This window comes from Hemitrygon akajei, chromosome 8 (assembly GCF_048418815.1).
Source record: "Hemitrygon akajei chromosome 8, sHemAka1.3, whole genome shotgun sequence".
Lineage (NCBI taxonomy): Eukaryota > Metazoa > Chordata > Chondrichthyes > Myliobatiformes > Dasyatidae > Hemitrygon > Hemitrygon akajei.
The window spans coordinates 70,713,625-70,727,536 of NC_133131.1; the positions used below are offsets into that span (position 1 = coordinate 70,713,625).

At 58.5% G+C, this 13,912-nt stretch overlaps 1 protein-coding gene across 2 annotated transcripts in view; it reads left to right on the top strand.

The window, feature by feature from the left end:
• The window catches only part of LOC140731970 (transcription factor ETV7-like), a 92,566-nt gene that overhangs the window by 57,733 nt on the left and 20,921 nt on the right, over positions 1–13,912 (top strand). The gene's annotated exons all lie outside the window — the stretch shown is intronic.

Genomic DNA, 13,912 nt, shown 5'->3' on the forward strand with positions numbered 1-13,912 from the left:
AGTGAGGAGAGGGGTACAAGCTGGCAGGTGACAGCTGAGGGGGAAGGTGGGGAATGATGTGGGAAGCTGGCAGGTGACAGGTGAGAACAGGTGAGGGGGAAGGTGGGGAATGATGTGGGAAGCTGGCAGGTGACAGGTGAGAACAGGTGAGGGGGAAGGTGGGGAATGATGTGGGAAGCTGGGAGGTGACAAGTGAGACCAGGTGAGGGGGGAAGGTGGGGAATAATGTGAGAAGCTGGGAGGTGACAGGTGAGGCCAGGTGAGGGGAAAGGTAGGGAATGATGTGGGAAGCTGGCAGGTGACAGGTGAGACCAGGTGAGGGGGAAGGTGGGGAATAATGTGAGAAGCTGGGAGGTGACAGCTGAGAACAGGTGAGGGGGAAGGTGGGGAATAATGTGAGAAGCTGGCAGGTGACAGGTGAGACCAGGTGAGGGGGAAGGTGGGGAATGATGTGGGAAGCTGGCAGGTGACAGGTGAGGGGGGAAGGTGGGGAATAATGTGAGAAGTTGGGAGGTGACAGGTAAGACCAGGTGAGGGGGGAAGGTGGGGAATGATATGGGAAGCTGGGAGGTGACAGGTGAGACCAGGTGAGGGGGGAAGGTGGGGAATGATGTGGGAAGCTGGGAGGTGACAGGTGAGACCAGGTGAGGGGGAAGGTGGGGAATGATGTGAGAAGCTGGCAGGTGACAGGTGAGACCAGGTGAGGGGGAAGGTGGGGAATGATGTGGGAAGCTGGGAGGTGACAGGTGAGACCAGGTGAGGGGGGAAGGTGGGGAATGATGTGGGAAGCTGGGAGGTGAAAAGTGAGACCAGGTGAGGGGGAAGGTGGGGAATGATGTGGGAAGCTGGCAGGTGACAGGTGAGACCAGGTGAGGGGGAAGGTGGGGAATGATGTGGGAAGCTGGGAGGTGACAGGTGAGACCAGGTGAGGGGGAAGGTGGGGAATGATGTGGGAAGCTGGCAGGTGACAGGTGAGACCAGGTGAGGGGCAAGGTGGGGAATGATGTGGGAAGCTGGCAGGTGACAGGTGAGGGGGGAAGGTGGGGAATAATGTGAGAAGTTGGGAGGTGACAGGTAAGCAGGTGAGGGGGGAAGGTGGGGAATGATGTGGGAAGCTGGCAGGTGACAGGTGAGGGGGAAGGTGGGGAATGATGTGGGAAGCTGGGAGATGACAGGTGAGACCTGGTGAGGAGGAAGGTGGGGAATGATGTGGGAAGCTGGGAGGTGACAGGTGAGGGGGAAGGTGGGGAATGATGTGAGAAGCTGGGAGGTGACAGGTGAGACCAGGTGAGGGGGGAATGTGGGGAATGATGTGGGAAGCTGGGAGGTGACAGGTGAGGGGGAAGGTGGGGAATGATGTGGGAAGCTGGGAGGTGACAGGTGAGACCAGGTGAGGGGGGAAGGTGGGGAATAATGTGAGAAGCTGGGAGGTGACAGGTGAGACCAGGTGAGGGGGAAGGTGGGGAATGATGTGGGAAGCTGGAAGGTGACAGGTGAGACCAGGTGAGGGGGAAGGTGTGGAATGATGTGGGAAGCTGGGAGGTGACAGGTGAGACCAGGTGAGGGGGAAGGTGGGGAATGATGTGGGAAGCTGGGAGGTGACAGGTGAGACCAGGTGAGGGGGGAAGGTGGGGAATAATGTGAGAAGCTGGGAGGTGACAGGTGAGACCAGGTGAGGGGGGAAGGTGGGGAATAATGTGAGAAGCTGGCAGGTGACAAGTGAGACCAGGTGAGGGGGAAGGTGGGGAATGGTTTGGGAAGCTGGGAGGTGACAGGTGAGAACAGGTGAGGGGGAAGGTGTGGAATGATGTGGGAAGCTGGGAGGTGACAAGTGGGACCAGGTGAGGGGGGAAGGTGGGGAATGATGTGGGAAGCTGGGAGGTGACAGGTGAGACCAGGTGAGGGGGAAGGTGTGGAATGATGTGGGAAGCTGGGAGGTGACAGGTGAGACCAGGTGAGGGGGAAGGTGTGGAATGATGTGGGAAGCTGGGAGGTGACAAGTGAGACCAGGTGAGGGGGAAGGTGGGGAATGATGTGGGAAGCTGGGAGGTGACAGGTGAGACCAGGTGAGGGGGAAGGTGGGGAATGATGTGGGAAGCTGGGATGTGACAGGTGAGATCAGGTGTGGGGGAAGGTGGGGAATGATGTGGGAAGCTGGGAGGTGACAGGTGAGACCAGGTGAGGGGGGAAGGTGGGGAATGATGTGGGAAGCTGGGAGGTGACAGTTGAGACCAGGTGAGGGGGGAAGGTGGGGAATAATGTGAGAAGCTGGGAGGTGACAGGTGAGGCCAGGTGAGGGGGAAAGGTAGGGAATGATGTGGGAAGCTGGGAGGTGACAGGTGAGACCAGGTGAGGGGGAAAGGTGGGGAATAATGTGAGAAGCTGGCAGGTGACAGGTGAGACCAGGTGAGGGGGAAGGTGGGGAATGATGTGGGAAGCTGGGAGGTGACAGGTGAGACCAGGTGAGGGGGGAAGGTGGGGAATGATGTGAGAAGCTGGCAGGTGACAGGTGAAACCAGGTGAGGGGGGAAGGTGGGGAATAATGTGAGAAGCTGGGAGGTGACAGGTGAGACCAGGTGAGGGGGGAAGGTGGGAAATAATGTGAGAAGCTGGCAGGTGACAAGTGAGACCAGGTGAGGGGGAAGGTGGGGAATGATGTGGGAAGCTGGGAGGTGACAGGTGAGACCAGTTGAGGGGGGAAGGTGGGGAATGATGTGAGAAGCTGGGAGGTGACAGGTGAGACCAGGTGAGGGGGAAGGTGGGGAATAATGTGAGAAGCTGGCAGGTGACAAGTGAGACCAGGTGAGGGGGAAGGTGGGGAATGATGCGGGAAGCTGGGAGGTGACAGGTGAGGGGGAAGGTGGGGAATGATGTGGGAAGCTGGGAGGTGACAGGTGAGGGGGAAGGTGGGGAATGATGTGAGAAGCTGGGAGGTGACAGGTGAGACCAGGTGAGGGGGAAGGTGGGGAATGATGTGGGAAGCTGGGAGGTGACAGGTGAGACCAGGTGAGGGGGAAGGTGTGGAATGATGTGGGAAGCTGGGAGTTGACAGGTGAGACCAGGTGAGGGGGGAAGGTGGGGAATAATGTGAGAAGCTGGCAGGTGACAGGTGAGACCAGGTGAGGGGGGAAGGTGGGGAATAATGTGAGAAGCTGGGAGGTGACAGGTGAGACCAGGTGAGGGGGAAGGTGGGGAATGATGTGGGAAGCTGGGAAGTGACAGGTGAGACCAGGTGAGGGGGAAGGTGTGGAATGATGTGGGAAGCTGGGAGGTGACAGGTGAGACCAGGTGAGGGGGAAGGTGGGGAATGATGTGGGAAGCTGGGAGGTGACAGGTGAGACCAGGTGAGGGGGGAAGGTGGGGAATAATGTGAGAAGCTGGGAGGTGCCAGGTGAGACCAGGTGAGGAGGGAAGGTGGGGAATAATGTAAGAAGCTGGCAGGTGACAAGTGAGACCAGGTGAGGGGGAAGGTGGGGAATGGTTTGGGAAGCTGGGAGGTGACAGGTGAGAACAGGTGAGGGGGAAGGTGTGGACTGATGTGGGAAGCTGGGAGTTGACAGGTGAGACCAGGTGAGGGGGGAAGGTGGGGAATAATGTGAGAAGCTGGCAGGTGACAGGTGAGACCAGGTGAGGGGGGAAGGTGGGGAATAATGTGAGAAGCTGGGAGGTGACAGGTGAGACCAGGTGAGGGGGAAGGTGGGGAATGATGTGGGAAGCTGGGAAGTGACAGGTGAGACCAGGTGAGGGGGAAGGTGTGGAATGATGTGGGAAGCTGGGAGGTGACAGGTGAGACCAGGTGAGGGGGAAGGTGGGGAATGATGTGGGAAGCTGGGAGGTGACAGGTGAGACCAGGTGAGGGGGGAAGGTGGGGAATAATGTGAGAAGCTGGGAGGTGCCAGGTGAGACCAGGTGAGGAGGGAAGGTGGGGAATAATGTAAGAAGCTGGCAGGTGACAAGTGAGACCAGGTGAGAGGGAAGGTGGGGAATGGTTTGGGAAGCTGGGAGGTGACAGGTGAGAACAGGTGAGGGGGAAGGTGTGGAATGATGTGGGAAGCTGGGAGGTGACAAGTGAGACCAGGTGAGGGGGGAAGGTGGGGAATAATGTGAGAAGCTGGAAGGTGACAGGTGAGGCCAGGTGAGGGGAAAGGTAGGGAATGATGTGGGAAGCTGGGAGGTGGCAGGTGAGACCAGGTGAGGGGGAAAGGTGGGGAATAATGTGAGAAGCTGGCAGGTGACAGGTGAGACCAGGTGAGGGGGAAGGTGGGGAATGATGTGGGAAGCTGGGAGGTGACAGGTGAGACCAGGTGAGGGGGGAAGGTGGGGAATGATGTGAGAAGCTGGCAGGTGACAGGTGAAACCAGGTGAGGGGGGAAGGTGGGGAATAATGTGAGAAGCTGGGAGGTGACAGGTGAGACCAGGTGAGGGGGGAAGGTGGGAAATAATGTGAGAAGCTGGCAGGTGACAAGTGAGACCAGGTGAGGGGGAAGGTGGGGAATGATGTGGGAAGCTGGGAGGTGACAGGTGAGACCTGTTGAGGGGGGAAGGTGGGGAATGATGTGAGAAGCTGGGAGGTGACAGGTGAGACCAGGTGAGGGGGAAGGTGGGGAATAATGTGAGAAGCTGGCAGGTGACAAGTGAGACCAGGTGAGGGGGAAGGTGGGGAATGATGCGGGAAGCTGGGAGGTGACAGGTGAGGGGGAAGGTGGGGAATGATGTGGGAAGCTGGGAGGTGACAGGTGAGGGGGAAGGTGGGGAATGATGTGAGAAGCTGGGAGGTGACAGGTGAGACCAGGTGAGGGGGAAGGTGGGGAATGATGTGGGAAGCTGGGAGGTGACAGGTGAGACCAGGTGAGGGGGAAGGTGTGGACTGATGTGGGAAGCTGGGAGTTGACAGGTGAGACCAGGTGAGGGGGGAAGGTGGGGAATAATGTGAGAAGCTGGCAGGTGACAGGTGAGACCAGGTGAGGGGGGAAGGTGGGGAATAATGTGAGAAGCTGGGAGGTGACAGGTGAGACCAGGTGAGGGGGAAGGTGGGGAATGATGTGGGAAGCTGGGAAGTGACAGGTGAGACCAGGTGAGGGGGAAGGTGTGGAATGATGTGGGAAGCTGGGAGGTAACAGGTGAGACCAGGTGAGGGGGAAGGTGGGGAATGATGTGGGAAGCTGGGAGGTGACAGGTGAGACCAGGTGAGGGGGGAAGGTGGGGAATAATGTGAGAAGCTGGGAGGTGCCAGGTGAGACCAGGTGAGGAGGGAAGGTGGGGAATAATGTAAGAAGCTGGCAGGTGACAAGTGAGACCAGGTGAGGGGGGAAGGTGGGGAATAATGTGAGAAGCTGGGAGGTGACAGGTGAGAACAGGTGAGGGGGAAGGTGTGGAATGATGTGGGAAGCTGGGAGGTGACAAGTGGGACCAGGTGAGGGGGGAAGGTGGGGAATGATGTGGGAAGCTGGGAGGTGACAGGTGAGACCAGGTGAGGGGGAAGGTGTGGAATGATGTGGGAAGCTGGGAGGTGACAGGTGAGACCAGGTGAGGGGGAAGGTGTGGAATGATGTGGGAAGCTGGGAGGTGACAAGTGAGACCAGGTGAGGGGGAAGGTGGGGAATGATGTGGGAAGCTGGGAGGTGACAGGTGAGACCAGGTGAGGGGGAAGGTGGGGAATGATGTGGGAAGCTGGGAGGTGACAGTTGAGACCAGGTGAGGGGGGAAGGTGGGGAATAATGTGAGAAGCTGGGAGGTGACAGGTGAGGCCAGGTGAGGGGGGAAGGTGGGGAATGATGTGGGAAGCTGGGAGGTGACAGTTGAGACCAGGTGAGGGGGGAAGGTGGGGAATAATGTGAGAAGCTGGGAGGTGACAGGTGAGGCCAGGTGAGGGGGAAAGGTAGGGAATGATGTGGGAAGCTGGGAGGTGACAGGTGAGACCAGGTGAGGGGGAAAGGTGGGGAATAATGTGAGAAGCTGGCAGGTGACAGGTGAGACCAGGTGAGGGGGAAGGTGGGGAATGATGTGGGAAGCTGGGAGGTGACAGGTGAGACCAGGTGAGGGGGGAAGGTGGGGATTGATGTGAGAAGCTGGCAGGTGACAGGTGAAACCAGGTGAGGGGGGAAGGTGGGGAATAATGTGAGAAGCTGGGAGGTGACAGGTGAGACCAGGTGAGGGGGGAAGGTGGGAAATAATGTGAGAAGCTGGCAGGTGACAAGTGAGACCAGGTGAGGGGGAAGGTGGGGAATGATGTGGGAAGCTGGGAGGTGACAGGTGAGACCAGTTGAGGGGGGAAGGTGGGGAATGATGTGAGAAGCTGGGAGGTGACAGGTGAGACCAGGTGAGGGGGAAGGTGGGGAATAATGTGAGAAGCTGGCAGGTGACAAGTGAGACCAGGTGAGGGGGAAGGTGGGGAATGATGCGGGAAGCTGGGAGGTGACAGGTGAGGGGGAAGGTGGGGAATGATGTGGGAAGCTGGGAGGTGACAGCTGAGGGGGAAGGTGGGGAATGATGTGAGAAGCTGGGAGGTGACAGGTGAGACCAGGTGAGGGGGAAGGTGGGGAATGATGTGGGAAGCTGGGAGGTGACAGGTGAGACCAGGTGAGGGGGAAGGTGTGGAATGATGTGGGAAGCTGGGAGTTGACAGGTGAGACCAGGTGAGGGGGGAAGGTGGGGAATAATGTGAGAAGCTGGCAGGTGACAGGTGAGACCAGGTGAGGGGGGAAGGTGGGGAATAATGTGAGAAGCTGGGAGGTGACAGGTGAGACCAGGTGAGGGGGAAGGTGGGGAATGATGTGGGAAGCTGGGAAGTGACAGGTGAGACCAGGTGAGGGGGAAGGTGTGGAATGATGTGGGAAGCTGGGAGGTGACAGGTGAGACCAGGTGAGGGGGAAGGTGGGGAATGATGTGGGAAGCTGGGAGGTGACAGGTGAGACCAGGTGAGGGGGGAAGGTGGGGAATAATGTGAGAAGCTGGGAGGTGCCAGGTGAGACCAGGTGAGGAGGGAAGGTGGGGAATAATGTAAGAAGCTGGCAGGTGACAAGTGAGACCAGGTGAGGGGGAAGGTGGGGAATGGTTTGGGAAGCTGGGAGGTGACAGGTGAGAACAGGTGAGGGGGAAGGTGTGGACTGATGTGGGAAGCTGGGAGTTGACAGGTGAGACCAGGTGAGGGGGGAAGGTGGGGAATAATGTGAGAAGCTGGGAGGTGACAGGTGAGACCAGGTGAGGGGGAAGGTGGGGAATGATGTGGGAAGCTGGGAAGTGACAGGTGAGACCAGGTGAGGGGGAAGGTGTGGAATGATGTGGGAAGCTGGGAGGTGACAGGTGAGACCAGGTGAGGGGGAAGGTGGGGAATGATGTGGGAAGCTGGGAGGTGACAGGTGAGACCAGGTGAGGGGGGAAGGTGGGGAATAATGTGAGAAGCTGGGAGGTGCCAGGTGAGACCAGGTGAGGAGGGAAGGTGGGGAATAATGTAAGAAGCTGGCAGGTGACAAGTGAGACCAGGTGAGAGGGAAGGTGGGGAATGGTTTGGGAAGCTGGGAGGTGACAGGTGAGAACAGGTGAGGGGGAAGGTGTGGAATGATGTGGGAAGCTGGGAGGTGACAAGTGAGACCAGGTGAGGGGGGAAGGTGGGGAATAATGTGAGAAGCTGGGAGGTGACAGGTGAGGCCAGGTGAGGGGAAAGGTAGGGAATGATGTGGGAAGCTGGGTGGTGGCAGGTGAGACCAGGTGAGGGGGAAAGGTGGGGAATAATGTGAGAAGCTGGCAGGTGACAGGTGAGACCAGGTGAGGGGGAAGGTGGGGAATGATGTGGGAAGCTGGGAGGTGACAGGTGAGACCAGGTGAGGGGGGAAGGTGGGGAATGATGTGAGAAGCTGGCAGGTGACAGGTGAAACCAGGTGAGGGGGGAAGGTGGGGAATAATGTGAGAAGCTGGGAGGTGACAGGTGAGACCAGGTGAGGGGGGAAGGTGGGAAATAATGTGAGAAGCTGGCAGGTGACAAGTGAGACCAGGTGAGGGGGAAGGTGGGGAATGATGTGGGAAGCTGGGAGGTGACAGGTGAGGGGGAAGGTGGGGAATGATGTGAGAAGCTGGGAGGTGACAGGTGAGACCAGGTGAGGGGGAAGGTGGGGAATGATGTGGGAAGCTGGGAGGTGACAGGTGAGACCAGGTGAGGGGGAAGGTGTGGACTGATGTGGGAAGCTGGGAGTTGACAGGTGAGACCAGGTGAGGGGGGAAGGTGGGGAATAATGTGAGAAGCTGGCAGGTGACAGGTGAGACCAGGTGAGGGGGGAAGGTGGGGAATAATGTGAGAAGCTGGGAGGTGACAGGTGAGACCAGGTGAGGGGGAAGGTGGGGAATGATGTGGGAAGCTGGGAAGTGACAGGTGAGACCAGGTGAGGGGGAAGGTGTGGAATGATGTGGGAAGCTGGGAGGTAACAGGTGAGACCAGGTGAGGGGGAAGGTGGGGAATGATGTGGGAAGCTGGGAGGTGACAGGTGAGACCAGGTGAGGGGGGAAGGTGGGGAATAATGTGAGAAGCTGGGAGGTGCCAGGTGAGACCAGGTGAGGAGGGAAGGTGGGGAATAATGTAAGAAGCTGGCAGGTGACAAGTGAGACCAGGTGAGGGGGGAAGGTGGGGAATAATGTGAGAAGCTGGGAGGTGACAGGTGAGAACAGGTGAGGGGGAAGGTGTGGAATGATGTGGGAAGCTGGGAGGTGACAAGTGGGACCAGGTGAGGGGGGAAGGTGGGGAATGATGTGGGAAGCTGGGAGGTGACAGGTGAGACCAGGTGAGGGGGAAGGTGTGGAATGATGTGGGAAGCTGGGAGGTGACAGGTGAGACCAGGTGAGGGGGAAGGTGTGGAATGATGTGGGAAGCTGGGAGGTGACAAGTGAGACCAGGTGAGGGGGAAGGTGGGGAATGATGTGGGAAGCTGGGAGGTGACAGGTGAGACCAGGTGAGGGGGAAGGTGGGGAATGATGTGGGAAGCTGGGAGGTGACAGTTGAGACCAGGTGAGGGGGGAAGGTGGGGAATAATGTGAGAAGCTGGGAGGTGACAGGTGAGGCCAGGTGAGGGGGGAAGGTGGGGAATGATGTGGGAAGCTGGGAGGTGACAGTTGAGACCAGGTGAGGGGGGAAGGTGGGGAATAATGTGAGAAGCTGGGAGGTGACAGGTGAGGCCAGGTGAGGGGGAAAGGTAGGGAATGATGTGGGAAGCTGGGAGGTGACAGGTGAGACCAGGTGAGGGGGAAAGGTGGGGAATAATGTGAGAAGCTGGCAGGTGACAGGTGAGACCAGGTGAGGGGGAAGGTGGGGAATGATGTGGGAAGCTGGGAGGTGACAGGTGAGACCAGGTGAGGGGGGAAGGTGGGGATTGATGTGAGAAGCTGGCAGGTGACAGGTGAAACCAGGTGAGGGGGGAAGGTGGGGAATAATGTGAGAAGCTGGGAGGTGACAGGTGAGACCAGGTGAGGGGGGAAGGTGGGAAATAATGTGAGAAGCTGGCAGGTGACAAGTGAGACCAGGTGAGGGGGAAGGTGGGGAATGATGTGGGAAGCTGGGAGGTGACAGGTGAGACCAGTTGAGGGGGGAAGGTGGGGAATGATGTGAGAAGCTGGGAGGTGACAGGTGAGACCAGGTGAGGGGGAAGGTGGGGAATAATGTGAGAAGCTGGCAGGTGACAAGTGAGACCAGGTGAGGGGGAAGGTGGGGAATGATGCGGGAAGCTGGGAGGTGACAGGTGAGGGGGAAGGTGGGGAATGATGTGGGAAGCTGGGAGGTGACAGCTGAGGGGGAAGGTGGGGAATGATGTGAGAAGCTGGGAGGTGACAGGTGAGACCAGGTGAGGGGGAAGGTGGGGAATGATGTGGGAAGCTGGGAGGTGACAGGTGAGACCAGGTGAGGGGGAAGGTGTGGAATGATGTGGGAAGCTGGGAGTTGACAGGTGAGACCAGGTGAGGGGGGAAGGTGGGGAATAATGTGAGAAGCTGGCAGGTGACAGGTGAGACCAGGTGAGGGGGGAAGGTGGGGAATAATGTGAGAAGCTGGGAGGTGACAGGTGAGACCAGGTGAGGGGGAAGGTGGGGAATGATGTGGGAAGCTGGGAAGTGACAGGTGAGACCAGGTGAGGGGGAAGGTGTGGAATGATGTGGGAAGCTGGGAGGTGACAGGTGAGACCAGGTGAGGGGGAAGGTGGGGAATGATGTGGGAAGCTGGGAGGTGACAGGTGAGACCAGGTGAGGGGGGAAGGTGGGGAATAATGTGAGAAGCTGGGAGGTGCCAGGTGAGACCAGGTGAGGAGGGAAGGTGGGGAATAATGTAAGAAGCTGGCAGGTGACAAGTGAGACCAGGTGAGGGGGAAGGTGGGGAATGGTTTGGGAAGCTGGGAGGTGACAGGTGAGAACAGGTGAGGGGGAAGGTGTGGACTGATGTGGGAAGCTGGGAGTTGACAGGTGAGACCAGGTGAGGGGGGAAGGTGGGGAATAATGTGAGAAGCTGGGAGGTGACAGGTGAGACCAGGTGAGGGGGAAGGTGGGGAATGATGTGGGAAGCTGGGAAGTGACAGGTGAGACCAGGTGAGGGGGAAGGTGTGGAATGATGTGGGAAGCTGGGAGGTGACAGGTGAGACCAGGTGAGGGGGAAGGTGGGGAATGATGTGGGAAGCTGGGAGGTGACAGGTGAGACCAGGTGAGGGGGGAAGGTGGGGAATAATGTGAGAAGCTGGGAGGTGCCAGGTGAGACCAGGTGAGGAGGGAAGGTGGGGAATAATGTAAGAAGCTGGCAGGTGACAAGTGAGACCAGGTGAGAGGGAAGGTGGGGAATGGTTTGGGAAGCTGGGAGGTGACAGGTGAGAACAGGTGAGGGGGAAGGTGTGGAATGATGTGGGAAGCTGGGAGGTGACAAGTGAGACCAGGTGAGGGGGGAAGGTGGGGAATAATGTGAGAAGCTGGGAGGTGACAGGTGAGGCCAGGTGAGGGGAAAGGTAGGGAATGATGTGGGAAGCTGGGTGGTGGCAGGTGAGACCAGGTGAGGGGGAAAGGTGGGGAATAATGTGAGAAGCTGGCAGGTGACAGGTGAGACCAGGTGAGGGGGAAGGTGGGGAATGATGTGGGAAGCTGGGAGGTGACAGGTGAGACCAGGTGAGGGGGGAAGGTGGGGAATGATGTGAGAAGCTGGCAGGTGACAGGTGAAACCAGGTGAGGGGGGAAGGTGGGGAATAATGTGAGAAGCTGGGAGGTGACAGGTGAGACCAGGTGAGGGGGGAAGGTGGGAAATAATGTGAGAAGCTGGCAGGTGACAAGTGAGACCAGGTGAGGGGGAAGGTGGGGAATGATGTGGGAAGCTGGGAGGTGACAGGTGAGACCTGTTGAGGGGGGAAGGTGGGGAATGATGTGAGAAGCTGGGAGGTGACAGGTGAGACCAGGTGAGGGGGAAGGTGGGGAATAATGTGAGAAGCTGGCAGGTGACAAGTGAGACCAGGTGAGGGGGAAGGTGGGGAATGATGCGGGAAGCTGGGAGGTGACAGGTGAGGGGGAAGGTGGGGAATGATGTGGGAAGCTGGGAGGTGACAGGTGAGGGGGAAGGTGGGGAATGATGTGAGAAGCTGGGAGGTGACAGGTGAGACCAGGTGAGGGGGAAGGTGGGGAATGATGTGGGAAGCTGGGAGGTGACAGGTGAGACCAGGTGAGGGGGAAGGTGTGGACTGATGTGGGAAGCTGGGAGTTGACAGGTGAGACCAGGTGAGGGGGGAAGGTGGGGAATAATGTGAGAAGCTGGGAGGTGACAGGTGAGACCAGGTGAGGGGGAAGGTGGGGAATGATGTGGGAAGCTGGGAAGTGACAGGTGAGACCAGGTGAGGGGGAAGGTGTGGAATGATGTGGGAAGCTGAGAGGTAACAGGTGAGACCAGGTGAGGGGGAAGGTGGGGAATGATGTGGGAAGCTGGGAGGTGACAGGTGAGACCAGGTGAGGGGGGAAGGTGGGGAATAATGTGAGAAGCTGGGAGGTGCCAGGTGAGACCAGGTGAGGAGGGAAGGTGGGGAATAATGTAAGAAGCTGGCAGGTGACAAGTGAGACCAGGTGAGGGGGGAAGGTGGGGAATAATGTGAGAAGCTGGGAGGTGACAGGTGAGAACAGGTGAGGGGGAAGGTGTGGAATGATGTGGGAAGCTGGGAGGTGACAAGTGAGACCAGGTGAGGGGGGAAGGTGGGGAATGATGTGGGAAGCTGGGAGGTGACAGGTGAGACCAGGTGAGGGGGAAGGTGGGGAATGATGTGGGAAGCTGGGAGGTGACAGGTGAGACCAGGTGAGGGGGAAGGTGTGGAATGATGTGGGAAGGTGGGAGGTGACAAGTGAGACCAGGTGAGGTGGAAGGTGGGGAATGATGTGGGAAACTGGGAGGTGACAGGTGAGACCAGGTGAGGGGGAAGGTGGGGAATGATGTGGGAAGCTGGGATGTGACAGGTGAGATCAGGTGTGGGGGAAGGTGGGGAATGATGTGGGAAGCTGGGAGGTGACAGGTGAGACCAGGTGAGGGGGAAGGTGGGGAATGATGTGGGAAGCTGGGAGGTGACAGGTGAGACCAGGTGAGGGGGGAAGGTGGGGAATGATGTGGGAAGCTGGGAGGTGACAGTTGATACCAGGTGAGGGGGGAAGGTGGGGAATAATGTGAGAAGCTGGGAAGTGACAGATGAGGCCAGGTGAGGGGGAAAGGTAGGGAATGATGTGGGAAGCTGGGAGGTGACAGGTGAGACCAGGTGAGGGGGAAGGTGCGGAATAATGTGAGAAGCTGGCAGGTGACAAGTGAGACCAGGTGAGGGGGAAGGTGGGGAATGATGTGGGAAGCTGGGAGGTGACAGGTGAGACCAGGTGTGGGGGAAGGTGGGGAATGATGTGGGAAGCTGGCAGGTGACAGGTGAGACCAGGTGAGGGGGGAAGGTGGGGAATAATATGAGAAGCTGGGAGGTGACAGGTGAGGCCAGGTGAGGGGGAAAGGTAGGGAATGATGTGGGAAGCTGGGAGGTGACAGGTGAGACCAGGTGAGGGGGAAAGGTGGGGAATAATGTGAGAAGCTGGCAGGTGACAGGTGAGACCAGGTGAGGGGGAAGGTGGGGAATGATGTGGGAAGCTGGAAGGTGACAGGTGAGACCAGGTGAGGGGGGAAGGTGGGGAATAATGTGAGAAGCTGGGAGGTGACAGGTGAGACCAGGTGAGGGGGGAAGGTGGGGAATAATGTGAGAAGCTGGCAGGTGACAAGTGAGACCAGGTGAGGGGAAGGTGGGGAATGGTTTGGGAAGCTGGGAGGTGACAGGTGAGAACAGGTGAGGGGGAAGGTGTGGAATGATGTGGGAAGCTGGGAGGTGACAAGTGAGACCAGGTGAGGGGGGAAGGTGGGGAATGATGTGGGAAGCTGGGAGGTGACAGGTGAGACCAGGTGAGGGGGAAGGTGGGGAATGATGTGGGAAGCTGGGAGGTGACAGGTGAGACCAGGTGAGGGGGAAGGTGTGGAATGATGTGGGAAGGTGGGAGGTGACAAGTGAGACCAGGTGAGGTGGAAGGTGGGGAATGATGTGGGAAACTGGGAGGTGACAGGTGAGACCAGGTGAGGGGGAAGGTGGGGAATGATGTGGGAAGCTGGGATGTGACAGGTGAGATCAGGTGTGGGGGAAGGTGGGGAATGATGTGGGAAGCTGGGAGGTGACAGGTGAGACCAGGTGAGGGGGAAGGTGGGGAATGATGTGGGAAGCTGGGAGGTGACAGGTGAGACCAGGTGAGGGGGGAAGGTGGGGAATGATGTGGGAAGCTGGGAGGTGACAGTTGATACCAGGTGAGGGGGGAAGGTGGGGAATAATGTGAGAAGCTGGGAAGTGACAGATGAGGCCAGGTGAGGGGGAAAGGTAGGGAATGATGTGGGAAGCTGGGAGGTGACAGG